Source organism: Chrysemys picta, chromosome 4 (assembly GCF_011386835.1).
Source record: "Chrysemys picta bellii isolate R12L10 chromosome 4, ASM1138683v2, whole genome shotgun sequence".
Lineage (NCBI taxonomy): Eukaryota > Metazoa > Chordata > Testudines > Emydidae > Chrysemys > Chrysemys picta.
In genome coordinates, this window is record NC_088794.1 from 114,351,177 (window position 1) to 114,369,843 (window position 18,667).

The 18,667-nt window shown below is 44.0% G+C and overlaps 1 long non-coding RNA gene across 3 annotated transcripts in view; it reads right to left on the minus strand.

Annotated features, from left to right (window-relative positions):
* Nucleotides 1–18,667, minus strand: part of LOC112059059 (uncharacterized) — a 112,955-nt gene that overhangs the window by 72,571 nt on the left and 21,717 nt on the right. The gene's annotated exons all lie outside the window — the stretch shown is intronic.

Genomic DNA, 18,667 nt, shown 5'->3' on the forward strand with positions numbered 1-18,667 from the left:
CCTAATTTAGTGGCCCTTTCAATCTGTTCTGAGAAGGTCAACAAGGAAACTAGTTAGTGGAACTATGCTGGTGATTTTCCATGGAAATGGCACTGGGTCCAATAAGAACTCAACTGGAACCCAAATTCATTTCACACAGGCCTAACCGCAATCAGATGGGAGTGACCTACCACTACAGGAACTGCCGACCTAAAGGTAAAAAGATGCGTGTCCTATTCCCAATCCCTTCAGTGACTCTAATATTTTAATGTGCTGATGTATGTGCTAATGTTACCCACTGGTCAGTGTGTGCGGTGTATACCTCTCCATGCCCGATCCACAGAGGATCTGAATCTGTTACAGCCCCCCAGCTACACAGCCAGGCACTTTAGCTCAAGCTGTAGCGACTCAAACTTTTCGCTCTTCAAGTCCCTGGTTCTATCCCTGGTGGCAGCCAAGATGATAACTGGCATGCTAGTGTAATGGGGGCCAACTGTGCCCCGCTTACTCCAGCACCCAAGGAAGTATCGAGAGAGTGAGTGTCCAAGCAAGGACATAACCACACTAGCTGCAGTAATTCCCTTCTTGCCCTGGTCCTCCAGCCTTCACACAGCACTCCACACAGCCAGGGATGGCGGAAAGGCTTCTGAGCAAATGAGAACAATCCTCCCCACAAAGAGAAAAAAATCATTTTCAGAACTCAAACAAACATTTGTGGCTCTAACACCTTTGGCTAAGTCAGTTTTCTGGCGAGCACACGAACCAGATATGCCAAGTACCATAAAAATAGCTGTTCCAATAGGATTTCTACAGCACTTCTTTCAGACCCAAGGAACCAGGATAAGTATCTGAGCTTTTGGAAGCTTAACTGAACCCAAACCCCACATCTTCAGAGCTTCATCCATCCCTACTCAACACCTGGGCCTAGGTGAGCTCCAAACAACTTGTACATTAATTTGGGGGCTGCAGAATGAGGGGACCATGTATTGGGTAGAGGAGAAAGAATTCCAGGAACACAATGGATATATTTTTTTAAAGAACCATCATTGCTCCTCTCCATGCCTCCTCCCCTGGCAAAGGTGAACTGCATATCTTTAGTTAATAATTAACTTGTCATGAGCTCCATCAATATCCCATCACCCAAGTGACAGAGGGAAGGGAGGCGATGGGGGAGGTGATCAGTACGACGTGCCAGCTCTGCCCGCAGCCCGCGATCTCGTCTCGACCATAATAAATAGGATGAAATGCGCTCCTGATAAATGCCCATGTCATGGAGAGATTTTACCTTCACTCAGAAACAATGTAATATCTCAGCTATTACCCAAAATAATTTATCAATGTGTAATAGCTTTGTGCAGAGCTCAGATAGGAGGGGAGCAGCGCTGCCCGAGATGGATGGAGCCTACCTTCTGCTTTTAATTTTTAATGCTTGTAGGCAGCTTCACATTAAAGGCCAGGTGTCATATATAGACTTAATGTAAGAACGGAGTTCATGAATTCTAATCAGGAGAGAATCACCCTCTCTCTTCTCACTTAAGTCACCTTTTTTTATTTATCAAAATTTTCCTCTCCTCTCATTTTCTTCTTTGCCTCTTTTTCAGGCTGCTTTCCCCTGTTCCTTCATTTGTGTTTCGCTCCCTGTCTCATCAGCTCTGGCCCCATGTCTGTTTATTAAGGGGGGAGGGATAGCTCAGTGGTTTGAGCATTGGCCTGCTAAACCCAGGGTTGTGAGTTCAATCCTTGAGGGGGCCACTTAGGGATCTGGGGCAAAATCAGTACTTAGTCCTGCTAGTGAAGGCAGGGGGCTGGACTTGATGACCTTTCAAGGTCCCTTCCAGTTCTAGGAAATAAGATATCTCCAAATGTTCAGATAGCTCTCTGCCACTTTAGGTCCAAGAGCTACCCCACTCCTTGTGTCCTCATTTAGATCTGGACAAAGTGAGTGCCCAGCAGATCCCAAAACAGAAGAGTTGCATTTTACACCTGGGAAAAATGGGCATCACTGTCGACAAGGTGATTAGCCTTCAGGCTGCAAGCCACCGACATTCACAGAGGAATTTAAATAAGGTGCCGTCCTAACTAGCTTAGTGGGAGACGGTGAGTCCCAAGGCCCAAAGCAAGTCCCAAGGCCCAATCTGTGTGTATCCATTTATTGTCTCTTGTCTTATACTTCAATTGTAAGCTCCTTGGAGCAGGGACCCTCTTTTAGTTCTGTGTTTGTACAGCCCCTAGCACAATAGGGTCCTGGTCCATGCCTGGGGCTTCTACAATAATAAAGGACAATTGTGCAATGCCAACATCACAATGAAGACACCAGTACATCCCATGCCAGAAATGTTACTAAATTACATCACTAAATCACATCAGAATCCACACCAAACACTCTAGGCCAGAAATATTTGAAAGTGATTGTAACCGTGCCTCAGTGGGTCACAACTGAGGATGCCAAATTCAGGACAAACTGCTGAAAAATAAGGCAGATACACCCCAAGACTGGTGGCTAATCCCCCATAGGATATACCAAACCAGCAACAAAAGTAAACATTTGTTTCACCACACTGGCTAACAAGAAGTCATAAAAGCAGTTTCCTTAGGCATTCCAGTCCTTGTATTACCCCCGAAAACACTAGACTTAGAGATGAGTGGTTCTTTAAACCAATCTCTTCAAATAAAAGGTTCTTCTGATCCCAAAGAATGAGCCACACAAGCTGGCCAATATATAACTTAGATCTTACCCAAAAATCACACTGATATCAATCCTTTACTATCTAAAATCTAAAGGCTTATTTATAAAAAGAAAGAAAGAAAAAGGTGAGAGTTAAAATTGGTTAAAGGAATCAAATACATACAGTAATTGCAAAGTTCTTGGTTCAGGCTTGTAGCAATGATGGAATAAACTGCTGGCTTAAGTTAAGTCTCTGGCTGCTTCCAAATCATTGGAAGGTCCTGAGTTCCTTAGTTAGATGCTTCCATTAATATAAGTTCATAGTCTAGAGGCTGGAGCAGAAAAGAGGCAAAATGGAGGGGTTTCCAGGGCCTTTTATAGCTTCTGCCACGTGGAAGGAAACCCATTATTTCAAACAAAGCGCTCAGCACAGCTAGTGGAAAATTACAAATGATGAGATGGGAGTTGAGTCACATGAGCAAGTCACCTGTGCATGCCTGACTTCGCTTAGTCATTGCAGGAAGCCATTACCTATATTTCAGATGGAACGTCCACACAGTGTAGATGGGCATCTCCCATGGTTCACTGTGAGTTAAGTGTCTCTTGATGAGCCACTTAATTTGAATAGTCCCTTCAAGATGTGCTGGCTAACTACCTTGTGGGCGTTACCCCAGGAGCAAACATTTGAAATACAGGTATAGAGCCAATACTCATAACTTCAAATACAAAAATGATACATGCATACAAATAGCATAATTATATTCAGCAAATCATAACCTTTTCATAGACATCTTGCATGCCACATTTTGTACAAGATTTGTTGCAAATACAGAACAGTGGTTGCAACAATGATCTATATGGTCATATTTTAATCAGATAACGTTACAGTGATACTGAAGCAAAATGGTGCTTTGAGCTCTGCACAATGACTGGGAGGCTGGGCAGCCCAGGAGCACCACTTACAGTGTCCAGGGTGAGACTATTGGCACCTGCTCCACATGAGAATGAACACAAGCAATAGACCCAAAGATCAATGAAGAACTGGAGGCTACACAAGGCAGGATGGGTACAGGAAGAATCTGGCTGATGGACTTGCTCACCTTGTTTACACACACAACTACAAGAAAATAAACAGGCGCCAGGTACAATGCTGCCTGTGGGACCTAGACTATTTCCCAGGCCATGCTGGAAGGGCCATAATCCTAAATGTTGGTTCCATTATCCCCATTCATTAAGCCACAGGAGCTGAATGGAATCTGGTTTGATTCTGCAGGTATTGAAAACTTACCTCACTCCACCAACACAGACACCATTAACTGGCCCTCTTTTTGGTGGTCTCAACTAAGAAGCCAAGGACTGAATGGCTCCTGGAGGCTAAACACTCCTCTCACTCCTAAATATGACACCTAGGGTAAATCCACACTGTAATGAGACACCTGAGGCTAGTCCATGCCAGCTGACTTGGGCGCACGCTTTGGAGCTGTTGATTTGACGTGTAGATGTTCCAGCTCAGGCTGTAGCCTGAGCTCTGGGAACATGTCACCTTGCAGGGTCCTAGAGCCTGAGCTCCAGCCCACATCCAGATGTCTATGCTACAATTAAACAGCCCTGCATCCTGGGCCAGCTGCGGGTTTTTAATTGCAGTGTAGTCTTACCCCTACAGGTCAGGAGTGAAGGCATTGGCAGGGTAGTTATTTGTATCGCCTAGGCGCCGTAGTCTTGGATCAAGAGCCCATTGTGCTAGGCACTGAACAAACACAGCACAAAAAGATGGTTACTGTCCCGAAAGAGCTCACACTCCAAGTAAGTGGAGGAAGCTTCTGCTGGTGCCGCTTGAGCTAGCCCTGTGCTGTGGAGAAACAGTGGGCAACAGCCTGTAGCGCTTGTATTGCTGGCAAGTTATTTCTCTTTTCCTTACCCTTCACGTGTTTGTCTTTTTAAAATGTAAGCAATATGGGACAGGGACTGTCTCTTCATATATTTCTGTACAGCACCCAGCACATTCTTGGTGCTACTGGAATACACATCAGTATCAACAACAGGGCTGCCTCACTGTACTGTTCACCAGCACAATATTCATTAAAAAACAAAACTCTCCAAAGGAAAAAATCCCTTCCTGCGTCCTGTCTTTAGCAAGGGCTGTTCCAGTGCAAATCACATAGGCCCTAATCTTCCCCTGATGCTTCAACCGTGCTCCTGTACCCAGCTTGCAGATCACGCACTTCTGGAGCCCAGGGCCTGCCCCTTTCAAATCGTCACAATTTCCCAGCACCTCATCAATTTCATAGTTCTTTTCTCCAGTTGACTGATGCTCCCTCGAGGGGGTAGAAAAGATGACACCCGCCCTAACAAATCTAATTCTGTATACTTAAAAAACAGTTTATAAATCTGCACCCCTATATAGCGCTAAAAACGAAATCATATACAACTGAAAATGAAAGGCTAGGTCTGGGCGGCAACCCCAGGGATTTCAGAGTAAGACGATGCAAGTCTTCTGGGGAGCAGACCTGGAGATTTCAGGGTCAGAGAGAATGTCATGCTGCCTTTGGACAGCAGCAGCTACAGAGGCTTATGGGCAATAATGTGGTAGTGGGCTGGGTACTATGAAACTTCAGGGTAATAAAGGATGCATGACTGTCTCCAGGCAGCGGCTCTGGAAACTTCAGGCTGTTTATTCAGGTGTGACGATTCCTACATGTTCTGTGAATGCACTTCCAAGCTTCCCTGCCTGCTGGTGTGCGCTGCGTAGATTTTGCACCCCTGCCTCTCCCCATATCATAGTGAGATCCTATGCTGCACAGGGAAGCCAAGACACTGGCATCTCTGGGAGCAGCAGCCCCAGGGTACACTCTCTGATCTACACTTATCTAAACTAATAAGGAAGAGAGATCTTGTTTGAAGACAGAAAGAAAGATAGTGTTACCCTCCCTGAACACTACTCACTTAGTGGCTTTGGCCTGGCTCCAAGCCAGCTGGAGTGCAGCATGCCCTTGTCTGTGCTAAATGAAAGTCCATTGCTGGTTGCCAGATAGCCTCAGGCAGGCTGTGCCTCCAAGAGCTAAATTGAGATCACCACACTCATCTCATCTATGGCCTGAGACCATCCCCAGTCCTGGGGGGTTGCAGTAGGGAGAAGGAAAGGCCATCCTGCAGGTATCATTCCTTTGCAACGCACAGCCTGAGCCTAATCAGGGTCTATTGCTGTCTCATTCCATCGCTAACACTGTGACTCTAACTGCCGTGTACTACAAATTAATTCATTCCTTCAGGCCTTGCTGTTCAGTAACTGGCTGTCACAGCAATCTCCCAAGGAGCTAATTGAGAGTTGTGATCCGTGCAGTATTTCCATTAGTGCTGTAATGACAGGCAGCCAGACACACGCGCACACACAGAGATGCTCACGCACAGCACAGGTCCTCCATCCCGACAAAGGGAAGAAGATAAAGGGCAAGCACCATCTCAAGTGTTAAGCACGAGCTGGGAAAAAGGAAAAGCAGCAGAGGCAGTGGCAGCTTCAGTGACTCAACAGCTCAGGGTCAGTCAAACTTTGCCTAACCGGGAGCCTAATCAGCAACTTGCCAGAAGCCTGCACACAGGCCTTAATTTGCATTAATGGAGCGGATCTCAGGCACCCTCCTTTTCAATATGGTGGTACAACTGCTAGAGACTACAAATTCCAGCTGGCAATTCACCTCAATCCAAATGACCTTCCTCTATGCTTGCTAAGACCTCTACTCTCAATGGGCCATGCCTCCTGTAAAAAAATGGTGACAGTTTTGGGCTGCATTGTAGGATTTGGGAATAGCCAGATGGCAATATTACAGATAGCCTTATAAGTGCTGCTTAGCTCACTGTACAGAAGGGGTTAATGCTGAATAAATGCTTTTTGTCAGTTGTGGTGCAATTCTTTTAAGAAATTGTGCATCTCACCAGTGAAGTCTGTTTGCTGCCTTAGCCTCTCTCTGACTGATTTTCTTGTACACAGCTGCTGCCTACAGCCATATTTCATAAACTTTTGGGAGCTGAGCTTCCTGCAGGAAAATTAAATTGATATAGCCCCCCTACAACCACAGCATTTGTTGTTAAAGGCCATACCCTACGCACCCATCACTTCTCATCCCCTGCATAGGGGTGCGCTCCACACTTGAGGGAAAGCTGCCCTAGAGGATACGAACCTAGAAAGCAAACAAAAATAATGCAGCATACAACAATGGGCCTGCAACCTCACTTGTAAAGCTACAGGCGGCAAGTGCCTGATAAAAATAGGAAAGGCAGTTGTAGGTACTACAAGTCAATGACAATTCACTACAGTTGGTTAAAACATGGGAACAAAATTTCTTGAAAACTTTATCCCAACTAGCTCTAGTATTAACTCTCCTGTCTCTAAGGCCTTGTCTACACAGGAAAAGTGTACCTAATTAACTAAAGTGGTTTAGAAACTGGTTTAGTTAAATTAATGCAAACCCTTGGGAGGGAAACTCATTTCGGTTTAAGTGCCTTATTAATTATGGAGTCAAACAACCAGTGCCTCCATAAATAAGGTGGAGTTTCATTTTGCCCTTAAAGCAGGGATTCAACTTCTGTTACATATGAAAAACCAAAAAGTACAGTTTTTACTTAATGAGTTAAAGTTAACTTAGAATGAGTTCTTTAGGAAATTTCGCATTGGTACTGCATTTTTGGGAAGGGAAGGGTTGTCCAGAATTATTTCAGTAACAGAACAGACTCTTCAAACATTCCCTTTGACTAAATTTCATTGAAATCTTGTGCACAATCCATATTTGAAGAAAATAAGTTGTAATTACATCAAGTTATTAACAAATCCTATATCCAATTGTTATTACATAGGTTACAGACAGGTCAGTTTTAAACTAGGGTCACTATGCCATCAGAGGTAACTCAGCCATTCACTGTGCACTGAGGCATAAGTGCCAGGGAACCGTGGAAGTGCAGACACATTGGAACTCAGGACTGGGTTCCTCTCACATAGCCCCACTCTCTAACCCAAGGGCAGTCAACAGGCAGATCACGGGCCAGATCCAGACCACCAGACACTTTCGAATGGACCCCGAAATCTTTTTATTTGCTTATTATCATCATCATCATCATCACTGATGTTTTTTTTAATTATGTTCTTTGGAGTCTGGACTTGGACCATTTATTAACCAAGAAATGTGGACCTCGTCAATTCTTTTTTTTTTTTTGTCTACCCTTGCTCTAACCCAATAAATCAACTGCAAATTATGGGCTAGATTAGGGGTAGGCAACCTATGGCCCATATGCCAAAGGCAGCATGCGAGCTGATTTTCAGTGGCACTCACACTGCCAGGGTCCTGGCCACCGGTCTGGGGGAGGGCTCTGCATTTTAATTTAATTTTAAATGAAGCTTCTTAAACATTTACTCATAGACTCATAGACTCATAGACTTTAAGGTCAGAAGGGACCATTATGATCATCTGGTCTGACCCCCTGCATGCTGCAGGCCACAAAACCGTCCCTACCCCTTCCCTGGACTCTGCTGCTGAAGTCCCCAATCCTGTTACTAGTGACTTCAATCGGCAGAGACCCTCCTGCTAGAGATCCCTGCCCCATGCTGCGGAGGAAGGCGAAAAACCTCCAGAGGCTCAGCCAATCTGCCCTGGAGGAAAATTCCTTCCCGACCCCAAATATGGCGATCAGTAAGACCCCGAGCATATAGGCAAGAGTCTCCATCCTGATCCCTGTTAGCCATTATGCTATTTACCTACCATTGCTTGGTTTTCTTTACTACTATGTTTTACCATTAAACCATTCCCTCCATAAACTTATCTAACTTAATCTTAAAACCAGACAGGTCCCTCGCCCCCACCGTTTCCCTCGGAAGGCCATTCCAATATTTCACCCCTCTGACGGTCAGAAACCTTCGTCTAATTTCAAGCCTGAACTTCCCCACGGCCAGTTTAAAAAACCTTATTTATTTTACATACAACAATTGTTTAGTTATATATTAAAGACTTATAGAAAGAGACCTTCTAAAAACCTTAAAATGTATTACTGGCATGCGAAACCTTAAATTAGAGTGAATAAATGAAGACTCGACACACCACTCCTGAAAGGTTGCCGACCCCTGGGCTAGATTCACCAGTTCATTTTGACGGCTTTGCACTGCTCTGGCAATGCAAAGCAATTGGAATCTCATCTTAACTGGTTGGTGCATTCTGGCTGCTTTGTGCTGCTCTGGTGTAACAGTGAGTCTGCCCTTAATAGTTAAATTTTTAAACATAATTTAAGGTTGATCCTACATATCTTCATCTCATTAGAAATGCCACATGGTAGCATTCATCGTTTCTTTTGCTTAGTGTTCACATATGAAAATTTTAATTAAAAAACAACAGCACCACAAGGAATTGCAGACACAACATTAACTCTGCCCTGTAGTAACACCATGAGAAGAAAAAAATATGGTGGCGGTGGGAGGGAAAGAATGACTTTTAAAAACACTTTAATTTAATCTGGGCCCACAGAAACTAAAATGCCTTTATTACGATCATATAGTTGTTGTATAATCACTACAGGGCAGAGTTATGGTTGCCTGGGTGCCTTAAGTGTGCACTTCCATACCATAACGTTTGGATTTCTTTTAAATGTAACCTTAAATCTGAATATCCTGTTTTTATACTGCTTGATTTAGGGATAACTGATATACCCCTTTAAAAAACAAAAAAACAAAAAAAACACCTTAAGCTTCTGATGTATACCCTCAACCTTATCACCATCTTAATGTCTTATTTTTTTAAATCTTGGAATATCAATTTAGCCTAAACTGGTAAGGAATCGATGTAAGCTAAATTAATGTAAGGCACTCTTGTAAACTGAAATAGAAGTGTCCAAACTAGAGGGTTGCACTAGGGTTGCCTAGTCGCAAAAAGGACCCTGGCAGCTGACCAGGCCACTACAAGTCCGGTCGGCATCACACCGGGACTAAGCCTGGCTCCCTGCCTGCCCTGGCTCTGCGCGGCTCCCAGAAGCAGCCAGCATGTGCGGCTCCTCGGAGCACGGGCAGCCACGGGAGCTCCACGCAGCTCCCCGTGGCCAGGAACCACCTGGCTGTGCCTCCGCCTAGGGGCCACAGGGACATGCCGCTACTTCCGGAAGCTGCATGGAGCCAGGGCAGGCAGGGAGCCAGCCTTGGTCCTGCTATGCCGCCGATCAGGAGCCGCCTGAGGTAAGCGCTGCCCGGCCGGAGCCCATATCCTGAACACTCTTCCACACCCCAACCCCCTGACACAGGTCAGAACCCCCTTCTGCACCCTAACTCCCTCATGGAGCCCGCACCCCAACCCCCTTCCCCAGCTGCACCCAAGCTCCCTCCTGGAGCCCACATCCCCTCCTTCACCCCAACCCCCTGTCTCAGCCTTGCGCCCCCTCCTGCACCCCAAACCCCTCATCCCTGGCCCCATCTCAGAGCCCACACCCCCAGCTGGAGTCTGCCTACATCCCCTCCCGCGCCACAACCCCCTGCCCCAGCCCTGAGCCTCCTCCCACATGCCGAACCATTGGCCCCAGCCTGGAGCCCCTTCCTGCACCCCAAACCCCTCATCCCCAGTGCCTGTACCCCCTGCCAGAGCCCTCATGCCCCCTGCACCCCAACACCCTGCCCCAGCCCGGAGCCCCCTCCCCTACCCTGAACCCCTCATTTCTGGGATCACCCAACCTTGTGTAAGAGCCCTCAAACAAATACAACTTTCTTCTTTATTGGCAAGACCACGAACTCCACCTACTCTGACTGAACTCAAAAGAGCAGGTCAGTTCCTTGCTAAAGAATCTGACCATGCAAGTATGATGAGCCCAGCTAACTCTACACCCCCACTGCACTCTTCTTCTTTTCTCACCTTCTCCAGCGTCAGTAGGGTTAACAATTCACCAAAGTCCAAGAGCAAACAAATGCAATAAAACTAATGCAATGTAATAACTGACCTCAGATTCTGAACAGTAGTGCAAAACTGACCAGTCTTCTTAATTTTACTCTGTGGCTGCTGCTAGGCAAATCTCAGTGCAGCAACACAAGAAATGAAGCTAGTAGTCTGCAGACTCATGAATACAACACTGCATTGAAGACCACTCTATTAATAACTTCCTGATAAACCATGTGGTTGCTGATGAAACGGCTGCATCCACATTGTATCTTGATCAAGAAAAGCTTGGCAATAATACGCAGGCATTGTCTACAAGAGAAAATTCTACATAGGTTTTGAAACGGATTTAAATTAAGCCTGTGCAAACCCCTCGACAGATACTCTTATTTCAGTGTAAACCACTTAAACTAAACTGAAATAAGCCATTCTTAATTTGAATTAAGAATGTCTGCAGAAGGATTACCACCAGTTTGACTAAACTGGTTTAAAAATCATACCATCAATTAAGCCAATGCAATTGTCTCAAAGACAAGGCCTCAGCACTTCTGTTGTGTTTTACACTCAGTGATGAAAGCCTCATTACCCCTCTATGAGGTCAGTCAGTATCATCCCTAATTTAAAAAGGAAGAAACAGTGTAGAGTGTAAAGCTGGCTGAAGAGTGGCATTAACGTCCACAGAGACTGGAGGTTCATCATGCGACATTTCCGATAGTTACACAAACACAACATTAATGTTAAGTTCCAAAACAGGCTTGCAACTGTACAACCTTCTAGAAAGATACAGTCCCTGTCCTTAGGAGCTTGCAATCTAAAGAGACAAAAATACAACACAAGCACATTCAATATACACAGGCCTTAGATAACAGGACAGATATTTTACTTAGTTGATCATTTAAATGGCTAATATTGTCCCATTTATTTTTCCCCAAAGATATTACACCTGCATGAAGGTAAAAGAAAGAAAAGAAAGATCTGAACTAGCGTCAACTAGTGTGAACAAAGTCCTGAACACCAAATGCTTTGCTATCTGTTGAATTCTAAACCAAGTCCAGCATTAAAACGCACAGCCTGAACTAATTATTCACTAGGATTTGGCCAACTGAGACAGAATCATAAATAATAATATTAATAATTAATAATAATGCTTAGCACTTATACAGCACTTTACATTTTCAATGCGCTGTACAAACATTCACTAATTAATCAATTAATCAAGAAGCTATAAAATTAGCTACATTAACTAATCAATTAATCACAAAGCGATTAAATCCCGACTGAGAGGCTATCGATTGTTGCTGGAAATAACAATGTAATTACAATGTTGCCGCAGAAAGATATGAATTCTGGACCTAGGAAATAAAAGTTAAGCTATGTTAAATGTGTTTATGTGTTAAATGTGGATGGATTAGAGATGTGCCAGAGAAATCTGTGATGAAGAATCTGAAAGGATTCAAAGTTTGGATTAGCTGCTATAAGTGTGAATGTTTATTTGAACTTCTGATACCACAACAGACCCCAACCCCAACTCCAGAACGAGCTGGATGACTATCAAATGTGAATGACTATGAGACCCTGACTGCAAGAAATCCCTGACGTGAAGGAAGTAGAGTGCATCAAAGCCTCTGGGGGCCAGGATTGTCTCTTTGTTCTGTGCTCATACAGTGCCTAGCACAATGGGGTCCTCATCCAGGACTAGGGTTCCTAGATGCTCTGATAATATAGTAATCAAACCCTGAGAAGAAAAGAAATGAAGATGAGCTAAGGATCTATCTGGTCCTCCATCCCTGGTATCAGCTGCTGTCTTTACTGTAGGCTCTCTGGCACCTGCTGGAATGAGAAGTAAAACTGGTGATTTTTGCAACTACACTTAACAGCATCCCCCCAGAGATTAATTAATACCCTGTTCGGTATATACTACTCACCCTGTGACAGTACCTAAGCTACAACCTGAGAAGAGTTTGTAAGCATCTGTCTGCTGGCCTGTAGAAGATCCCTCAAAAGAAGGGGAGACGAAGGGCTGCATTCCATCTGGCATAAAATTGAATAAACTGCAGGCACTCTCGTCTTTAACAGTGAGAAGTAGACTATGGAATCGGCAGGCCAATGTAGGCTATGCTCCGGCTTGATCTGAAGACAGATCACTTGAAGAATGGTATGCTATCCACCCAGGCATTTATACCAGGCCCACCATTTAGTGACTGAGCATCTTACTAAATTATAAAATACAAGAGATCTACAACTAACCCTGAGTTTTTTCTTCTCTGCTGTCCCAGGATTGAGCATGGTGCCTAGGACTCAGGAGGTCTTTAATGATCTGATCCTTCTAATTTTATTCTTTACTCCATTCTGACAACAGGCAGAGTGATAGATTTTCTTCCCCCCACGTAATGATTGTCAATGTTATGAGGAAGTGTTGGTAAAAGGTGGGTCTTGCATTCTGTCCTGAAGGCAACCACACTTCATCCTGAACTCTCGTGCACAGGATTTCCACAGCCATGGACTGGCTGCTGCTAACTCTCCATCTCACAGTCTTACAAGTCCTTAGCCTTCCCATTCAAAACTGAATTGCAAAAGCCTTGCAATGTCTTGATCATAGAAGCAGTGTCTGAGATAGCTCAGTCCCAGCCCACTTAGCTTACTGGGACACACTAAGACCTGTAGCATCTGTGGGCTGCACTTCTGTATTAACGATGAAGATGGCTGAGACATAGAAAGTGCAGACCATATCTGGCCAGCAGTCCAAAGAGGATGGATCTAGACTGTTCTCAGTGGTACCAAATGAAGAACAAGGAGCAATGGTCTCAAGTTGCAGTGGGGGAGTCTAGGTTGGATATTAGGAAACACTTTTTCACTAGGAGGGTGATGAAGCACTGGAATGGGTTACCTAGGGAGGTGGTGGAATCTCCTTCCTTAGAGGTTTTTAAGGTCAGGCTTGACAAAGCCCTGCCTGGAATGATTTAGTTGGGGATTGGTCCTGCTTTGAGCAGGGAGCTGGACTAGATGACCTCCTGAGGTCCCTTCCAACCCTGATATTCTATGATTCCTCCACTAAGAAACTGAATGGCCAGCGTGAAGAGCAGACAGGAAGTTACCTGCCATTCCTTTCCTGAGCTGTGGCTCCATGTGTTATGTTTAACGAGATTGTACTTTTACTTGCCTACTATCTTATGCCATTCCCCCCTTATATTTTATTAATTTTCAATCTCTCTTCTATAATAGTGAACAAACAAAAGAGAGAGCAGAATATTATATTTCATAACACCTCAAAAGCTTGAGAGACAAAAGCATTCTCAGCACAGTCAAAAATCATACTAGACTTTGCCTTCCCTCACAAGACAGAGGACTTTTTGTTCTAGTCCACAGATAGCCTTTGGCCGACACTGGATCTCATAGCACAGAGTACAGGAGCTTCCCATGCTTCATCCTTCCTAACTGGCATAAAATGGAACAGATTGCAGCAGTCCTCATCTTCTATAAGGGTTAACAGCCAAAAGAGACTACAGGTCTCAGCGTCCCATTCTCTACTTGAGCCAAGCCTCCTCCAGGTTGGATCAAGATGGAGAACAGCATTTTGGGGGCTGTAGTTTATATAGGTCACACCTGCATGCTAAAGATAAGAGTGACCAAGGCGGGGACTGGCAGGGCACATTTGGCCTGTGGCTGCATCGTGATGTGATAATTGGAAGGGTGTCTTAATTACTTGCAGAAGGTACAGCTCAATCCCCAGATTTATAGCCTGAAAAGTTCAGCAGAAAACCAAACCAGATGGAATAAAAGGTAATTCTGAAACAAATATACATAGTCTTCTTAGCAAGCCCCTACTAGATGTGTATATGGCTGGTATACCACCTGGGAGGGATCTGTACTTTAACTCCTGTCTCCCCCACTGTGCAGCCCTCTTGGACTTTGCAGCTCAGGAAAAGCCCATGCTCCCCAGTTCTAAGATCACTATTTCTATTGGACACCCATTAATGGCATTGCTTGGAATGGTTTGCTGTGGGTTCTCTTTCTTTTTTATTCTAGCTGCTTTATTTCGTGATCTGATGATTGATTGGGCCTTGTGAGCAATCATGAGCCTCAGCCTATTGCTGCTGCTTGATAGAGTGTATATCTCTATTTCATATTCAATAATGATGAATGGTCATGACTTACGTTTATATAGAGCCTTTCATCCAGAAAGATCCCAAAGCGCTTTACAAATTGATTTACTGTGCAAACTATGGGGTTTATTCTCCGCTTCATAAGCTCATATAAATCCCATTGAGTTACTTGCACTTCATCATGGTATTCAGTATTGCCCAAACAAAACACATGAGCTCTTTAAAATACACATAGGAGACAGCCAGGGGCGCAGTTATAAAAATATGCAAGCATTCAGGGCCTCAGTTTTGTGCATCACCCCAAAGGCAGCATCTCCAGCAGCTCAGTGTCTCCTAGGGCTGAGAAAATGCCACAGTAAACCACCAATAGGACTTCCTGCCGTAACCTATTTCTTGAAGGTCTCCTATCCAAGTATTGACCAGGCCAGATTCTGCTTAGCAAGATGACAAGATCATACCCCAAGGTGGCAGCTCTTGCATACAATTGAAGTAGCAGGTATGTCTCCTCCTAATAATATTATTATACAGAACGGTGCCAATGGCTGCATGTTAGGAGTCATTGATGTATAAGTAACTAGGATGAAATTCTACAGGACAAGTTAAAGATGCCATGCAGTAACTGTCCCCAGATAGTCATTAAGGGTATTGTACAGATTAAAGCACTCTTTTTTGTCTGCCAGTTGAAACTCTGAGGTTCCTTTATGTCACAAAACATCTGCACAAAAAGAGGACAGATGCCCAAGCTCGCCTCTCTAAGCCATAGTCCCATTGAGCAGCATTTTACTAGGGCTTTCACAGGTTGAAAGGCAGGAGCTGAGTCAGGGTATGGCTACACTACAAGCGGAACAGACACAGCTATACTGCAGTAGCACAGACACCACGCACTGTGATGGAAGGGGGCTTTCAATCGCGGTAGCAGAGGTGGTAGTTAGATTGACGGAAGAATGCTTCCATCAACCTAGCTGTGGGTATAGCGGGGCTTAGGTCAACTTAACTCCATCTCTCAAGGATGTGAATTTTTCATACCCCTAACCAATAGCGTTAGGTTGACCTACATTTTAGGTACAGCCCAGGCAGTAGGAAGAGGAACAGAGAGCAAGTTAACCAGAGAGAGACCTGTGTGATACAGAGTACAAGCTGCTTCTGAAGACAGGGCAGAGGTGCCTTAACTGAGTTTTCTGCTAGAGCAGTGGTAGTCAACCTTTCCAGACTACTAGACTCCTTTCAGGAGTCTGATCTGTCTTGCATACTCCAAGTTTCACCTCACTTAAACTACAACTTCAGCTTCATTAACGTGCTTGCATGCATCAGTAAATGACATAAAACACATGTCTAATACAGTGCATATATGCACATTATGTTACCGTATAATATAGTATAAACAAGTCATTGTATGAAATTTTAGTTTCTATTGACTTATCTAGTGCTTTTTATGTAGCTTGTTGTAAAACTAGACAAATATCTACATGAGTTGACGTACCCCCGGAAGACCTCTGTGTACCCCCAGATGTACACATACCCTGGTTCAGAACCTCTGGGCTAGAGGGAGAGGCCTCCATTGTCATTTGTTATCACCCCAATTCAAAGAACTGGGAATGTGCGCATCTGGTAAATAAACAAATTATACTGTGGAAATACCTGACTCCATCTTACCAACTTTTCTCCATATAGGAAACTGACTCACAAGGCTCCAAATTCTGCTAGCTCTTAGCAAAGGGGTACCTGTATAATGACAAATAATATTACCCAAGGTCTCTGAATCTATATGAGATCATTAAATTCACCTACTGGTGCCATCTAACCAAAGCTCTGCTCAGATGGATACCTTGAGAAACAGAAGCAATGAGCGATGTCTGCCACTGAACTGAGGGATGAACGAATTGATAGAGGGGTTCATCACTTACACAAAATGCAACTGACCTTGTCAGTAGTTTTGCGTATTCCCAGCTATTCAGTCCAATATCTATGTTGGAATAAAAGCATCCCTGCTTCATTAATTTGAAAAAACACAGTGAATTTGGTGCTGATGAAAGTGAAGTGCTGATAGTGTTTGGTTAATGCCAGGCATAGCATGGATGTGCGTTATGCAAGATTCCCACATGCAACTTTGCCACTGTACCTGGTGTACAGCACCTGCTACTGTTCCAGTCCTGATCCTCTTCTGATCACAGATGCAGTCATGTCAAGTTATGCAATGCTTGTGTGGTGTAAAAACATCCCCAAGGGACTAGTGTAAGACAACCAAACTCATTTCAGTTGTGACCACGTATTAGTAGTTGTCAGGTGCCCCGAGATAAAGGAATTAACACACTGTTAAAACTGCATGTGCCACCTGTTTCCCAGACTGTCTCTCTTCTTCCCTGATCTGCCACTGAGACCGTCCTCAGATTCCACAGTGATGGGCACAGTATAACAAACATGAATAGAATTCTCCCAAGTTTATTATGTGCACAGACTGTTGCCAAGTTTATCATCACTGTGGGATCAAGGAGGATGAGGAAGAGAGGCTAAAACAGACTGAAAATGAGGCTTAAAATGCAAGTATCTTGAAAATTACAGTAATTAGATTTGCAAAGACATTTTGAAGGACTCTATCGAATTCTAAGCACATTCTAGAAAGAGGAAGACTACAAGGGAAATGTGGATGGTCTCGGAGAGAGCAACTTGACAGATATAAAGAAACAGATGCAATAGGATGCAGATCCCTAACTACATGCCAATAAGCAAAGGGTTAACTCTTTGTGCAGATCTCCCACAAGTGTACCATAATGAAGCCAGGCTGGGGACTGAAGGGCCAATCAGGCACCAAAGACATTCTAGAGCAACTACTGGAATCTAGGGGTCCTTCAAGAGGCAGAGGCCCACGCCCAGTCTTGTAGCTACTGGATCATAGCCCAGTCTTGGCTTTTTCTGTTTGACCCTATGTTTATGCAATACCCTGTTGTTTCTTTCCTTGTAACTTGGCTCAGGAATAAAAAACAGAAAAAAACCCTCACTTGTTTAAGACCATTGGGCAACATTTAATTGTAACTAAACACCATGGAATTTCTTTAAGAAAACAACAACACTAAAAGAGCATTAAAATTGCAAACTCATAAGAGTTAGGAAATGCCAGAATTAAGGTTGCCCATGCAACCAGTCTTTAAATTGCATAATCACAAACTATTTCTCCCTAGGACCCCTGTTTCACTCAGTGAATGGGTAGTGATTCAACATTTCTTTTTACCCTCCTCATTCAATGTGCAGCCCAGGCCTCATTTAAAATGCACACAATCCAAAGCCTGCACTGAATATAAAAAGTATTCATTTCCTCCTGGGTGTTTCTACCATAATGTCTGAACACTTCACAAACATTAATGGATTTATCTTCACAATAGCCCTGTGAGATTAAGTGGTAGAAAGTCCTACTTAGCGCCTGCAGGCCTATGGTGGAGCATACTCAGTCACTGTGAGGAAGACATGTGCAGTGCAGTCAGCAGGCAGGTACTGTAGGAGGCTGAAGCATTCTCAATGCACACAGGCTCTTCAGAGAACTTAGCTATCCAAACTCTAACCAGCTGCTATTGGGCACATGCAAATAGTTTTTTTCAGAGGCTTAAAACTTGGCCAAATTTGGGTGAATTTTCAAAGGGATGTCCTGGACTGCCAATTTCAAATCCCTGCTGGAATGCATGGAGGTACTAGAGCTTCTCAACAAAAACATTGTAAGAATTTTTTTTTAACACCGGCAAATAAATGTGTTTTTCGGTGATCTCATTCTCAGAAACAGCTTAACTATTTTAGCTGAAACTTTATAGAAAATTTCAGCCAAAGGCAGACACCTGGCATGGAAAATTTCAACCTGAACAGTTTAAGTTTAGCAAAGTTATAAGCAACTGAAAACAAGGTCTTAAACTGGAAGTGTCTGGTAATCTTAAACAGAGGTGGCTCTACCAGCTCTGCCTATAATTATTTTTTGAGCATCTACAAGCATGCTAGATGTCTCACAAACAAGTAAAGAAACAACCATTTTTAAAAAGTGCACAAGG